At 40.1% G+C, this 16,437-nt stretch overlaps 1 long non-coding RNA gene across 1 annotated transcript; it reads left to right on the plus strand.

Annotated features, from left to right (window-relative positions):
- The first annotated feature begins 17 nt into the window (after positions 1-17).
- On the plus strand, positions 18-9,233 carry 4930519D14Rik (RIKEN cDNA 4930519D14 gene). The gene is made up of 4 exons (NR_045975.1): positions 18-48; positions 737-931; positions 6,170-6,706; positions 8,861-9,233. It is a non-coding gene; the product is annotated as an RIKEN cDNA 4930519D14 gene (long non-coding RNA).
- Positions 9,234-16,437: the final 7,204 nt, after the last annotated feature.

Consider the following 16,437-nt stretch of genomic DNA (forward strand, 5'->3'; position numbering starts at 1 on the left):
TTATCGTTGGACTACAGGTCACCCAGGCTTCAGGCATAACTGTTAAAGGTAGGAAATCGTATGCCTCTGTGGCACTTCGGTGCTTCTAGAAGCTTCTAGAGGGTTATCGGCTTATGTGGCCTTTGCATTACTTTTAAGCTTCTAGCTTCAAAGTTTCACCCTCTTGGGTAACAGTTTCTTCTGATATTGAAACATTCCATCATTCAGGGAGCCTTTTTAAACAGGGAGGTAAGCAACTCAAAAATAGCTTCAGCCCTGAAACTGACCAGATTCACTAGTCTGTGTCAGCATAATAAAAAGCTGAGAGTAACTCTCAGACAGGACAAGCTGCAGAGAAGACTCTGAGACCAGACCAGTTGTCTGGAAGAGATTCAAGTCCAGAGCTACAACCCAACTTACTGAGCTCCCTGCAGACAGGGTGTGCTGTGTGATCCAGGTTCCCAGGGTTATCTATGCTACTGTGGGATTTGGTGATGCAGTTTGTATTTGTGTTTTTTTTTCTGCTCCTGTAATTAACTCCTTCAACCTTATTTCTGTGAATAACCCCCAACAAAACTCACTGGTTCACCAAGTTGGACTTGGTTGGTATTTGTTTTTGGTTTGTCATGAGTTTCCTCTCTGGGGTGAGCAGACTTGTGTGTTGCATCTCCTTGGGACAACTTTTGTCGTACAATACAGCCCTGAACTGGAGGTTTATCATAGAACAAAATACAAATACTCTTTCTTTTGTCCACAGAGCTTGATAAACACCTACCGTGGTTACCACTGCAAACATGCTGCCGAGTATTGATGTTCCCATCCATATTCCATCCTTGTTTCTAACAGGAGGACTTCAGATGGCACACTGCACACTGTCCTTGTGATGGGTGATTCGATGGTTTACCAACTTGTATCCAACATTACTTCGTGAAAGAACAGTTCTAACAATTTTGTAAGATTACCTTATAATTCCTAATTCCTTCCCTACATATGTATAACTCTTGGAATTTTTACTGAATTGATTATAATAGCCATTTTTCCTTTTTTTTTTAAAGTGTCTAGTCACGGCATTTATTCACATATTTTAAAATTAAGAATTATTTCATTTATTTTTATAGGACCTGTGATTATGTTTTTTTATTTTTATTTTATTATTTTTTTAGATTTATTTTTTTCACTTTTTATTGGGTATTTATTTCATTTACATTTCCAATGCTATCCCAAAAGTCCCCCACATGCTTCCCCACCCACTCCCCTACCTACCCACTCCTACTTCTTGGCCCTGGCGTTCCCCTGTACTGAGGCATATAAAGTTTGCACAACCAATGGGCCTCTCTTTCCACTGATGGCCAACTAGGCCATCTTCTGATTCATATGCAGCTAGAGACATGAGCTCCGGGGGGTATTGGTTAGTTCATATTGTTTTTCCACCTATAGGATTGCAGATTCCTTCAGCTCCTTGGGTACTTTCTCTAGCTCCTCCATTGGGGGCCCTGTGATCCATCCAATAGCTGGCTGTGAGCATCCACTTCTGTGTTTGCCAGGCCCCCGACATAGTCTCACAAGAGACAGCCATATCTGGGTCCTTTCAGCAAAATCTTGCTAGTGTGTGCAATGGTGTCAGCATTTGGAGGCTGATTATAAGATAGATCCTCGGATATGGCAGTCTCTAGATGGTCCATCCTTTTGTCTCAGCTCCAAAAGCTCTGTAACTCCTTCCATGGGTGTTTTGTTCCCAATTCTAAGAAGGGGCAAAGTGTCCACACTTTGGTCTTCGTTCTTCTTGAGTTTCATGCGTTTAGCAAATTGTATCTTATATCTTTTAAATGTAATGAAATAAAGTATCTCTCCCCCCTGCTGACTAATTATACGATTGAAGAAGTTGTTAGGCAGGCTGTTAAGGAGGAAAACTTGTAAGAGTTCACCTAACTGTGGACCTTGCATGCTATATTAACTTGCTATGCAGAAAGGGACAACTAGTGCAATAATGACACGACTGTTACAGAGGTAACCACCCACTCTGTGATTGGATTTGAACCCCACAAGAGAGAAGTTGTACTCAGTCCTGTAAACCAGGTCAAAACCAGTGGCTGGAGAGAGGATAGACTATAGGAGAGATGGACTTACTGCCGGTACTTTGATGTTTGCATAGTATGGAGTCACCTTTTAATAATTTTCATAGACAAGTGATATTCCAAGACCTGATAGTCAGAGACTATCCCCTTTATACTGGATGGAAGTGCATGCAGATACTCATGTTTGTTCAAAATGCTGAGAATAAGTGACTGTGAGTTGTGCAACCCTAAAAAGGTATTTATACTACCCTTTCTAAGGCTTGGGGGACATTCCAGAAAATGGGGCAGAAAGAATGTATATTTCAGATGATTGGGAGAAAGCTGTAAAGTGCTGTCTTCTGGGCACAACACAGATATTACACTTATATACCCATAGCATCTCTGGTTGCTAGCACTGTGCCTCCATAAGACTAGTTCATTGTCTTCAACTGCGTACGTGCTGGTAATCTCACCATTCCACATCTGAGGTCATGTGTATGTCCCCAGTTAAGTCCAGTGGGCCACAAAACATAACACAAAGACATGGATGTGAGAAAGGGACTTATGTGTGGGGATGGGGTGGGGTGGTGATGGTAATAGGAAAGAGATAAGAGAGAAGGGAGTGAGAGTAATCACAATCTGCTATACGATGTATGACATTGTCAAATAATAAATTTAACCTTATAAAAATAAAATGTGTATGAGCTAGAAACCTATGGCAATGGAAACTCCCAGAAATCTATGAGGATGACCTTAGCTAAAACCCTTAGCAATGTGGGATATGGAGCCTGAACTGGCTAGCTCCTGTAACCTAATGGAGGAATTGGAACACCAATTCCACAAAACCTTTGACTTACAATTGCCCTGCTTACAAGATGTGCTGGAGTAAAATTGAGGGAACGGCCAACCAGTGAATAATCCAGATTGAGACCAATGCCTGACACTGCTAATGATATTCCGGTATACTTGCAGACAGGAGTCTAGCATAACCATCAGAGAGGCTTCACCCAGCAACTGATGGAAACAGACCCACAGCCAAGCAAATGGAGGAATCCTGTGGCAGAGGGAGAGGAAGAATTGCAGGAGACAGAGAGGTCAAGGAACCCACAGAGTCAACTAACCTGGGCCCATAGGGGCTCACAGAGACTAAATTGCCAACCAGGAAGCAAGTATGCATGAGGCTGACCTAGGCCCTCTGTTACAGTTGTGCAGCTTGGTCTTCATGTGAGACTTCTAACAGTGGGAGCAGAGACTGTCTCTGACTCTGTTGCCTGCCCTTGGGACCCTTTCCTTCTACTGGGCTGCCTCCTCTAGCCTCAATAGGAAAGATACACCCAGACTTATTGCAACTTGATGTGCCAAGGCGGGTTGATAGCAATAGAAATCCTCCCCTTTCTGAAGAGAAATAGAGAAGGCGTGGATGTAGGGAGAGCAGAAGGGAGGATGGCAGGGGGCGGGGAGATGAGAGGGGGAAAGTGCTGTCAGGATGTAAAATGAATAAATTCATTAATTAATACAAAGGTGAAAATGTGTTATATATATGTATACAAACATACACACACACACACGCAAGCTTTATTTTACAGAATTTTTAAATATAGGATTCTCACTATGTAGCCTACCTCAAATGCATGATCCTTCTGCCTCAGCCTCCTAAGGGCTGAGAGTACAGGTGTGTGTATCTTGCCACCATATGTGACTTGATTTTACCCCCTTAAAAAATGTATATAAAAGGAAACCATCACTTAACACATCTAATCACTACCCATAACTCTCCCCTTTCTCATAGTCTTGTCACCTTCTGAGATGGTAATAAATCTAAAACAGCCTTTGATATCACATGTCCTTGATGGCTAACGTGATCCCACAGTAGAAAAAGGACACCAAGCAGGACAAATGTCATCCAGAGAGAGATCTCACTGTGAGAAGTGTGGAAATCTAATCTCTCGGCTACTTGTTTGGTGTCATCAAATTTTCATACTCTCCTCGTGCAAACTTTTGGACTGTGCAGGGCTTTTGAGTTGAGCCACATGAACTTGATATTTTCTAAGTTAAAATAGACAAGCAGCAGCAAATCCAAATAATTCAATGTAGTTTCCCTTTCTTTCAATATATATATACATACACACACACACTACATATTCAATCTCGTCTCTGTATACTTATATATCTTGCCTCCTAGATACTAAATACACATGTGTATGCATAATACACATTCATATACACATTTACAATGAGCAAAACCCAAAATGATTAAAGCATTCTCTAAGTTTTTTGGCAATGAACAGAAAGACTTTGTGCTTCTTTTTTTCTGCTTCTTTAAGCTCTCCTTTCTGAGAGTCCTGTAAAAGGTCATGAGGAGAGGTGATAGGGTGTTTTTGGCACGTATAAGCTCAGGAACTGGGCGGGCACAAGCCCCAGTGTTTCTCTGAAATGCAGTCACCCCACTAGGAAAGACCACCCTGGTCAGTGTCTTCATTCTGAGAGGTCTTGCGTGTCTCACTCGTGCTTCAGAATGAATACAAGATGGTTGAGGTGCAGCTTGAAATTCTGTCTTACTTCTGGATGCTTTGCTTCAGGCCTTGAAGAGAAATAATTTCAAGAAAAGAATTTCTTTGTCTTTTCTTTTTTATATCTAGATGATCCTTCCTATCAAAAAAGAAAAGTAGACCAAATACTGCTGTGATTCTGCTCATGGGGATTCCAGATTCTGAGTTTGGCTTTCCTACATTTCACATCCCAAACCCTCAACCACATAGCAACCCACGCTCTCCCACATCCATCACAGCTGGGGCGCCACCCATGGTGACACTGACTTAGGGTTAGAGTCATGCTGCTCTTCCCAGTTGTGTTGAGTCATCTGCACATTCTCTCACCTTTGAATGTCACTCTGCCACGTGAGCAAGCACTGCTTAGCTGGGACATGGTTTGTGGAGTTTGCTATTGAGTACATAGGAACTTGAGTTTTCTCCAACTATTAGGAGTAAACATTGAAGAAGGGGAAGGAAATGGAGGAAGAGGAGGAAGAGGAGAAGGAGGAGAAAGGGGAGGAGGAGGAGAAAAGGGAGGAGGAGGAGGAAGGGAAGGAGAAGGAGGAGGAGGAAGGGGAGGAGGAGGAAAGAAAGGAGGAGAAGGAAGAGGAGGAAGGGGAGGAAGGGGAGGAGGAGGAAGAAAAGGAGGAGGAGGAAGAAGGGAAGGAGAAGGAGGAGGAAGGGGAGGAGGAGGAAAGGGAGGAGGAGGAGGAAGAAGAGGGAGAGGAGAAGGAGGAGGAGGAAGAGGAGGGAGAGGAGAAGGAGGAGGAGGAAGAGAAGGAGGAGGAAGAGGAGAAAGAAAATAATGGAGTAGTCATTATAGAAAAAGAAATAATTCAGGAAAATTTAGTTTAGATTCAGAATGAAAGAGAAAGAAAAAAAGCAAGAGTACAAACATTTTCCATAATAATTTTGAGGTATTATTTGCATACCATAGATCACCCTTGAATGCATGAAACTCAGGGGTTATCATACTTAATGTGTAATTCTCACCACTGCTTAATACAATACTTTAAAAATCCCTCAATAAATTTTATATCTAGTACCACTTAGTCCCTATTTTCTACCCTTTCTAGTAATTAACAATCAGTCATTTAACTTCTGGGTCTATGGATTTGTCTATTCTAAACATCTTGGGTACATGGTTCATTTAGTATGTAGTCTTTTGTACCTGATTTTCTTCACTCAGAAGAAAGTGTTCAGAGCTCACCATGTTTAGCACACATTAGACCTTCATTTTGTTTATGATTGGATAATATGCTATGAAATGAATGGATCATATTTTCTTTACCCATTCATCAGTTGATGTATATCTGGATAAGCTTCTGTTCTATAATGAAAGATGTTATTATTAACATTTACATGCATTTTAAATAAACATACATTTTCATCTCTTTCAGACATATACCTAGGAATTTCTTTTTAATTTAAAATATTTTCATTTATTCTTGAAGAACTTCATATACTGTATTTTGATCATATTTACCCAACTCCTTCCATTTACTCCTCCCTGATCCACCCCAAGTCCCTACCACCCCCAACTTTATATCCATTTTTAAAGCATAACTTATCAACTCTAATTTTGTGCTGTCCATGTACTCATAGGTGTGGGACCATCTACTGAAGAGTGGCCATCACACCTTGAGCCACACTCTCAAAGAAAACTGACACTCTCCCAGCAATCATCAGCTACCCACAGCTCCTCAGTGAGGGATAAATTCCACAATGAACTGTTGTCAGGCTCCATCTTGTGCATATCTTGGGCAGACAACCACAGTTCCTTTGAGTTCACGAGTGCAGTGGATTTGTCATATCTAGAAGATAGTGTTCTCTTCTGATCCTCCCTGACCTCTGGCTCTTAAAATCTTTTCTCCACACTTCCATGATGGTCCCCGAGCCTTGGGGAGGAATGTGATATAGACGCCCCATTTATGACGGAGCTCTACTGACACTTCTCTGCACTTGGACCCGTTGTGAGTTTCTGTATTAACCACAATCCACTGCACAAAGAAACTTCTCTAATGATGTTTGAGAGCTGCACTAATGAGAGCCTGGACCCAGAAGAATACTCTCTACTTTCTTCCTCCAGAAATTCAGAGTTTCCAGTCTAGTAGATCAACCTGGAATTGACTTGAGCACAAGGTGAGACATCCATTTTCCCCAACACCATTCATTAATGATGCGGTCTTTTCTGCAACGTATGTTTTTTGGAATCTTTGTCAAAACTCATCTATACTAGGAATTTCTAAGTCTGATGAGATCATTGCTAGACTCTGTCCACCTGTTTGCCAAAGTGGCTTCACCATTTTACATTACCATAATGAGCCCGGAGAGTCCAATATTGCTGCACACTTCCTCATGCATGTCATTGTTTGTCTTATTAGTCACAGTTATCCTAAGAGGTATCCTAAGTAGTATGTCACTGGGATTTTCATTTCTCTTAATGGCTAGTGATTTTTTCATATATTTATTAGCTAGCTGAGCATTGTTTTGGGGCAATGTCTGAAGATACTATTTTGCTGTTTAGAGTTTTTGTTGTTGAAACAGTTTTTTTTCTTTAATATTGAGTTATATTTTATGTTTATTCTGCAGGCAAGTAATGCCTGAAACTTTTGGTTTATAAATACTTTGAAATCTCATTCTGCAACTTTTTCACTTCATTAATTGACGTTTTAATTTCAAAATAATTTCATATTCTTTATGAAATTCCTCTTGAATTAACACTTTTTTGTGTGTCATTGGACTCAATAATTTGCCTTGGCTTTTGTGTCTATATTCGCAGTAGATGAGTTCTTTGCAGGACAACCTGTCAATTTTAGCCAGGCCTGGTCACACATCTACAGTCCCAGCACTCACAGGGCCATGGAGGGAAGACTGTGGGTGTGAGGACAGTCATAGGTCAAGTCATTTCTCAGTTCTGATCAGGCATGATTAATTTTGTTCTTTATGCTTAGAAATCTTACCTAACATATGTATGTATGTTTGTATGTATGTATGTATCATCCATTTATATCTATCTGTTATCTAGCTATCATTCATAGATACATAGATAGATAGATAGATAGATAGATAGATAGATAGATAGAATCTATCATTACCATTACCTAAGTATTTATCATCTATCTCTATCTATCTATCTATCTATCTATCTATCTATCTATCTATCTACCTACCTATTTGAATCTGTATCTGTGTCATCTATATCATCAGAGAGAGACAGAGAGGGAGACAGAGAGAGAGAGAGAGAGAGAGAGAGACAGAGAGAGAGAGAGAGAGAGAGAGATTCCAAGTCTGGAAAAAAGACACAGTGGTTAAGAGCACTTGATGCTCTTGAGAGGACTCAGGTTTGATTTTCTCACAACCATCCATAACTCCGCTTCCAAGGGATCCTATGCCCTCTTCTGGCCTCCTCGGGCACAAGACACACTTGTGGTGCACATACATGCATGCAGGTAAAACACTCATGCACACAAAATAAATAAATAAAATATTTTTATTTATTCCTTCTATTTCTGCTAAGATTGTATAGTTGCAGCTCATATGACAATGTTTATAACTATAAGTCAATTATTATATTAAAAAAAGGAAGTCCATTTTCATTTATTTACATTTGGCAGTCAGTTTGTTCCAGAACCATTTATTAAAGATTTTTTTTTCTCCTTGAGTCATCTTGGAAACCATGTCAAAATCAATTGACCACAAATGAAAGTTTATTTATGAGCTCTCAATTCTTGTCTACATCTGCATCTTAAGCAGCAGGCTGGCACCACCCTTCGTTGCTTAGTGTAAACTTGTGATAAGTTTTGAAATCTGGATCCCTGAGTCCTCCAACTTTATTTTTCAAAATTGCTCTGGCTTTTCTAGATATTTTGCACTTCCTTTTTCTTTTTCTTTGATCTTTCTTTCTTTTTTTCTTTTGATTTCTTTTTTCCTTTTTTTTTCAATTTCTACAAAATATGCACTGGAGCTTTGAATTGAATCTGTAGGTATAACTGAGGTATATTGTCATCGTAATAGAAACTATTAGATATACCATTCTGTGATAACGGGTACCATTGATTTAAATCTTAGCTAATTATTTAGTGCTTTTGTATTTTATACTCATTTAAATACCTTGTGTTTCCTTGTTAAATGTATCCTTCAAATATTTCATTCTTTTTAAGACCACTGTAAGCAGAATTCCTTCTTAATTTTATTTTCTGGGTGCTCACTAGTAGTACACCTAAAGAATTAGTTTCTGTATATTGGTTGTGCACTGTGTAATTCACCTGTTAATTATAACGGTTTATTTTGTAGACCCCTCAAGATTCTACGTATGAGATCACATCATCTACAACTGGAGATGGTTTTACTTCTTCTTCCTTTCCCATTTAATGGTTTCGACTTCTCCTTTCATCTCCCCTCCTTTGGTCCTCCAGTACAGTGTGGGTTCAAACACTCCTTTCTGTCTTATTCCTGATCATACAGATGCTCTGTGTTGAGGTGTTTGAGAAAGTCCCCTTCCTTCATTAGTGTTTTTTTGGGGGGCATGTTTTTATTGAAGAAAGTTATTCCATATGGCTTTATTGGCTGATCTTTTCCAATAGCAAAGCAATTTTTATTCATTCAAAAATTCCTCTTAAAAATACTTTTTTAAAAAATTTTGTGGCAAAATAAACTGATTTTAATTGAATTTTTTGTTTATTTTTGAGGTTGTATTTTAATTACAAAATTCATCCCTTCTCTTTCCCGCCCCCAAACCCTCTCCAAGTTTCCTTCAAATTCAGGGCCTCTTTTTTCACTAATTGTTATGCATTCCTACATGTTTTTTTTTAAATATGCATATGCATTTCTAAACACAAACGGTTGAGTTCATATATAATGTTACTAGTTTGTATGTTTTCAAGGCTGGCCAGTTGGCAGTACACTGGCTAGCAGTGCGGTGGGCTCCTCCCTGGGGAGATGTGCGACTCTCCTAGCTTTGCCCAGGTATCTGCGGCTCACTGAAGTGGATGCTCTTTTTGTGCTAGTGGATGCCACAGTTCATTGAGGGCTTTTGGGGACTATATTCACAATGGATCTGGGTTTGTATTTTACTCTCCTGTGGTGACATGGCATGGTTTTGATGTCTGCAGCATTGGCTTCCTAGAATGAGTTGAGAACTACGCCCTAATGTTCCCTTTTCTTAAAAGAGTTCATGAGAGGTTCTTGCTAGGTCTATTTTAAATATTAAGAATTTGCTAGTGAAGCTGCCTCCATTTGAGCATTTCTTGGGAAGAAGGGGTTTCTTTTTGTAATTTATCCAACCTTCAGATTTCTATTTCTTCTCCCAGTTTTGGCAGTTTATATCTGGTACACATGTTAAGATTTAAAAAGTGCATTTGAATATCTCTATGTCACTCAAATGTGTCTTCTTTATTGATTAGGCTCATTTTTCTGAACAGTGAAAAAAGAAGAAAGCAAAAATATTCCATATTACAGATCTGTTCTGGTTACTATGGCTTTCTTCCACGTAACCAGCATCTTAAACTCCTCTTCAAATTTTCATTATAAAGAAACACGCACACACAAAAATTAGAGGAGAGATATTATTCTGCTGAATATAGAAACCTGTTTTGCAAGGTGTCATGGGTAAAAAAGGAGGGGCATCAAACTTCATGGAATTGGCCTGGCCCAAGAGAACTTATGGAAGAAACTCATAAAACATAATGTAATCATTAACATAGCTGTGAGGATGATTCATAACTTCAACGGAATTGAGAATATGAAATTCTGCACTTCCTTCCTCATTAGCATTGTTCATAAGAGAAAGGCGACGTCTTTCCTGAAAGTTAATTTCAGGTTTCTCTCCTCTCTTTTGATTGAAATGTTTTTGGCTGTTGATGGAGAACCACTTTCACAGAGAGCTGAAGCCGAGGTCACACATCTTTTCATTTCAGAACTGAACAAACACAGAAGGCGGCTCACTCTTCTATTCTTGCACGAGCGCTCTCAAGTCTGTTATTTAACGGGGATGTGGTTGTTACTTTTCTATTGCTGTGGCAAAACACGGTGACCAAGGCAGCTTAGAGAAGGAAGCCTTTACTTAGGCTTGCAGTTCCAGAGGGTTAGACACAGCAGCAAGCAGGAGGCAAGGCAGACCCAGCAGAAGCTGCTGGGTTACATCCTGGAACTGCAAGCATGAGCAGTCAGGGCGAACTTGAAGTGGAGTTGAGTCTCCTGTGATGTACCTCTTCCAGCAAGGCCACACTTCCTAGGCCTCCCTACAGCATCACCGACTAGAGACCAAGTGTCCAAACACCCCAGACTATGGAGGGCATCCTATTCAAGCCACCGTCAGAGAAATAATTCTCCTTAATGTACCTTTTAAAAAGAATCATGACCAACAACATGCTCATTTGTATTCAAACTTAAAATTTTTTTTCTAGCAAAGTTGACATTTCTTTCTGAAGTTTTCCAATTTCCCAGAGAAACATCTTGTCATTTTGAGGGATTTAGAATGATAAGGCAAATATGGTCTTTGCACCTCAGCATCCTAGTTTTCCAATTTCCCAGAGAAACATCTTATCCTTTTGAGGGGTTTGATGGTCTTTTCTGGACTTCCTTCCTTCCTTCCTTCCTTCCTTCCTTCCTCCCCTCCCTTCATACCTCCCTTCCTTCCTCCCTCTCTCCATTTGTCCCTCCCTCTCCCTCTCTATCCTTTTCCTTTCTTTTCTCTTTTTATTTTCACATTATTATTATTATTATTATTATTATTATTATTATTATTATTATTATTTTACCCCAGCATGGTAATACTTTGTTATAGAAGGTTCTGTTTCAGCAAGATGAAGCTGGCTTGTCATTAATTAGTCTGAGCTATTTCATTACATAGACATTGGTTAACTGTTGCCCACTGAAGGGTTTCTCTTCAGCTGAACTCATTGTGAATGCTTTGCTTGGCAACCAATGACTGAGTTTTGGAAGGAGATCCTAGGCTCCCCTAACATTGATTCTGCTTCATGGTTTGGGAATTTTGGGATAATTATTTAAACTCAATGTTACATTTTTTTTTCTTACATCCTTTGTAGAGCTGTTATTGTTGTCTATTCATAAAATCTCATACTTGATTCTAATGTAAATGTCATTGACTAGGCCTCTCAAATGAACTGTTAGGCTTGCTCCTTCCATGTGTCAATGTTCCTTATAACAGTTTGCTCAAATTTTTACTTATAATCTGTTCTACCAAAATGGTTTCAGACTTATACAAAAGCTTCAAAACCAGTCTCCATATCCTCTTCACCCAGAGGTCCTGTAGCCTCTTTACCAAGAGCTCCCAAATGTTTATTCTTACCAGATTTGCCTTGTCTACATTAACATTTCTAACAGAGCTGCCATCTCTAAGGCTAGATCATTTCACCATGTAGCAAGCATCAGTCAGCTCTGAAACACACAACTCGAACAAGCAGATTTGTTGCTATTAAGAACTCACCTTCCTCCACCCCCCAAAAAAGAACTCCCCCATCCTGTCTCAGAACACCAGACACATACCCCCTTAGACCTTTAAAAACATCGAAGGACCCGAAAAGCCTGTTTTTAATTATTTCATAACTGAAACTAAAGCAACTTGAGCCTCAGTCTGATACTGTAAGCCACACACAGGAAACCCAAGTTCAACAGAGATTCTTGCTTTAGAATGGTAAGACAGGTATGGTCTCTGAAAGCGCTCTCTAAATCAAGGCTGTGACTCACTGATTCGCATCGGTAGCTTAGCTCAGATATGAAGCAAGTTAAAGACAGTTCATTTCTACCTGTGGCAGAGGAATTATCTCAACATGCGGAATGTTAACAAAAAAAAACCCAAAGACTTAGAATGTTATGAAATAAGTAATGGATAGCCCGAGAGAAATTATAAAGATATTAAATTGATGCCACAACTATCTTTGCCTTTTTCTGTTTTTCTTTTTTCTTTTCTTTTTTTTAAGATTTAATTATTTATTTCATGTATGTGAGCACACTGTAGCTGTCTTCAGACACACCAGAAGAGGGCATTGGATCCCCATTACAGATGGTTGTGAGTCACACTATGTGGTTGCTGGGAATTGAACTCAGGATCTCTAGAAGAGCAGTCAGTGCTCTTAACAGCTGAGCCGTCTCTCCAGCTCTGTTCTTTTTATTGATAGGCTTCAGTTGCACAAATTGAATTCCTCATTATCTTTGGTCCATAACAGATTTTTACCTTGGTTCCATGAATGGCCCATTTTTATTAATTTTTCTCATCTACTTAGTTCTAACAACAACAACAACAACAATAAACAACAAGACCCATGAACCCTCCCACCAACATAAAAGCCAGGGCTGTGATGCCTGGATTCTAGCTTGCCTGCCTTCCTTTCTAGTCCCTGATTCTCCCATCCAATAGTTAAAGTGTAACTACTACCCTGGCTCCCCTGTTCATCATCACTGTTGCTTCTTTTGTTTGACTCAGCTTTGGTTTTTTTGTTTGTTTGTTTGTTTGTTTGCTTGCTTGCTTGGTGTTATTTTTGAGACAATGTCTCATTATACAGCCGGAGCTGACTCCAAACTCACCCTCCTCCCTCCCTGGCCTTCCTAGTGATGGAATTATAAACACCATCCTTGTCTGTTTTCTCCATTTCCATATTGGGAATAAAACCCAGGGCCACGTGTACACTAGGCAAACACTTCATCACTGACTGAGCCACATCCTCAGCCCACCTCCTTTTTTTTTTTTTTTTTTTTTTTTTGATATTGGACTTTCACTGGGCATCTTTTTTTGAATAGAAAGTTGATTGGCTGGTTGACCTTAAGTCCCTCCCAGCTGCTGACGTGTCTCTCAGCCACTGCATTTGAGTGAATGCTTTTGCTCATGGGTTTTGTATTGACTCATTTTACATTTATCTACATGGCTAGCAAAGTCACAGAGCAATCCCATTTCAATTGTTTAAAAAAAAAAAAAAAGCCCATTGGTATTTCTGTGGGTTGCCTTGGTTACTTCACATTGGGAGCTTCCATGTGAACAGCGTCTGTCTGGCAGAGCCCAGCTGGAGGCAGCACCATGAGTTGTCCTGAGTGACAGCTAAATTAAGAACGTTTCCAAAGGAAGGAGTGGCTGAGTGAGGACACCCTGGTTCTGGGAGGCTGTGGGCGCTAGTTATGAGGCAGCAGGTACCCCAGGGTGAGTTCAGTTCAGATTACAGACATTCAGGGGATTTTCAGTTCTGCTGAGAATTAGCTGTGTGACCTTGTGGATAGTTTTACCTCTCTGGGCCTCAAGTTCCTCTTCTGGGGAATAAATACTCAAAAGCTATTTCTAAAGGTCCTTCTAGATGAGGAACCTAGGAAGAGAGCGGGGAGGGGGAGGACTTTTTCAAGGTCCCATTGTTCCTCCTTTACCAACTTGGTCGCAGGGTCAACATCAATTCCATAGAGCACCTCCCTGTGTCAAGGACACAGGGAACTCGTTGTCCAACCACACTAAGAAATACCTCCGTGTGCTTTTCCATCCCACTTACTTGTCTGTGCATGGGCAAGGATATGTTTTGATTATGAACACCGAAGGCTCGTACTGGAGCCAACTTTGGCCAAGGTGAGGGCTTGAGACATGGGACCAGCAAGGAGCTCGTAAGTCATCAGCAACAGTACCACTGGGACTCAGCAGTTACGCCTCTCAGCTGGAGTGTGGAGCAAAAACCACTCTCACCCATCTCACGGGCCCAGGGAGAATGTGGTCCTGGACTATATCCCCAGTGCTGAGGAGAAGGGGAGGACCTTACCCCAGCTGCCTCATTTCTCCTTGCCAGCATCTTCATTCTCTACTTCTGCTCAATTTGCTACTTGATTGAAAATAGCTCTGACCAAAACGTTTTCTATGGGATGAGACCCACCTCTCACTCCTTCATCTGAATCCCTAAGAAGCATAAATGCCAATCTTGTACCAAGACCCTCTACCTTATTCCCACTCCACTTTATGAGACCAAACTCAAGCGGAGGTTGAGGTGGCCCTTAGTGCATCCACTTACAAGAGTAGGATGGGAGAAACTCTTGCCTAAGGAAGATCTGGCCTCTAACTCGATCAGGGTCGATGATTGGTTGGGTTATGCCAATCTCTGAGCCCTGGAGGAGTCGTCACATGTGTTCTGAGTGAACACGTTAAGGAAGATAACCAACTAAAAGTGAAATTACTGGGAAAGATAGGCTCACCAAGTGAACCCTACTTCGGGACTTTAAAAAAGAAACTAAAAAGATATTAACTACACAACATAAGCCACCCAGCTTTTGAAAAGAGGTTCCTAGAAGGCAGTGAAACCAGGCAGTAAACATCGAAGCCAGCAGCGTATTAGCAGTTTGCATTAGAAGGCATGCTGCCGCTGTGCGCCTGCATTTCTGCACCAGGAGAGGACCAGCAGGAACCCACAATGCTATGACATTGGTTTTGAATTTTCAGTGACTTGGGCGGGGGTGGAGGGGCGGTTCTTACAGACCCACATCACTTTAAAAGTTCTGACATCAGTAAGGCATGCACAGAGCCTAGAAAAAGGATGCTTTTCGGTTTGCTTCCCCGTGGTTACAACCTTAAAGTTTAAAGAAAGTATCTCATGGAAAATGGTGGCTGTCAGCCCTTCCTCATTTTACAAGAGGCTCAACAACTCTCAGACAACTGGAGGTTGGTGGACCCCCCACTTCCTGTTCTGGGAAATATCAATCTTCAGTTGTCACTAATGTTACATGTATACAGTGACTAAAGGCACACGTTCTTTCAGAGCTTAGCATCAGACCCAAACCAAGATTGTATTAGGACCATTGGTGGGATAGGTACCCAGGTGCTGATTCTGACACGATCTGTACTGAGGCTTGGTGTTTACACAGCAGATTAACTGTTGGTCTTATCAGCATTGCTCTGTGGTGGTGATATTTTGACCTGATTTATGCTTAGTAGCTGTTACTGCCCCCTGCATTTTGCTAATGTGTGCTATGTTGAAACTGCCATGTATAGTCTGAGTCTCTCTGGCTCCTCCGCAGATGCCTGATTGGAATGACAGACAGACCAGACAGACGGACATTTGTGTGGACAGCCATGCAGACAGCATGAGAAGGCAGTGGGAGGAGAGCCATGACATTCTATATTAAATTATTCATACTGAACATATATTTATAGAAATATTTGTATCATGTTCATATAAATGCATCATATTTAGTGTCTAATTATATTTAATATCATAAAACACAAACTCTGACAGATGAACATTTTTTCCCAGATTCCATTTTGTTCATGTCCTATGGTTCTTTCTAAAAGAAAGAAGTCTTTGATATTGTCTTCTTTAAAAATTAAGGTAATCAGAATTTTTAAAATCTAAAGTGGATAATTCCATAAAATGTATATGACTGACCCCCAAAATTGTAAAATCTAACGTGGAGTTCCAAAGCATCCATTTTGAATGCATATCCTAAGTGTGCAGAGCAGCTCAGTGAGTTGCATAGACCCTGGAGTCTCTAATTCTGCTGTGTGAGGTTTTTACTTGTCTGAAAGTATTTTAATGATAAAGTATTTTGATATTTATAATAAAATGATAAGTATTTTGATGATAACTATTTTAATGATAAAGTATTTTAATGATAAATTTACTTTAAATTTTAAATAAATAAAATGCCTTCTGGATAAAAGTTTTGGGAAAAATTTCAGGACTGTAGCATGCCTATTAGTAAAGTCAATGCATTATTTTTCTCTAAAGTACTGATTGTGTTATAGAAAAAAGTCACGCTTTCTGAAACAGTTTCCTTTTAAAAATTAACTCGATCTTCCTCTGACTGCTCTTGGTTGACTAATCATAAGAAATCTCCCCATGATGAGATAGTTCCAATTCTGATTTTATCATTGTGAGGAAAAGGAAACTTCC

Source organism: Mus musculus, chromosome 13, assembly GCF_000001635.26.
Source record: "Mus musculus strain C57BL/6J chromosome 13, GRCm38.p6 C57BL/6J".
NCBI classification, from domain to species: Eukaryota; Metazoa; Chordata; class Mammalia; order Rodentia; family Muridae; genus Mus; species Mus musculus.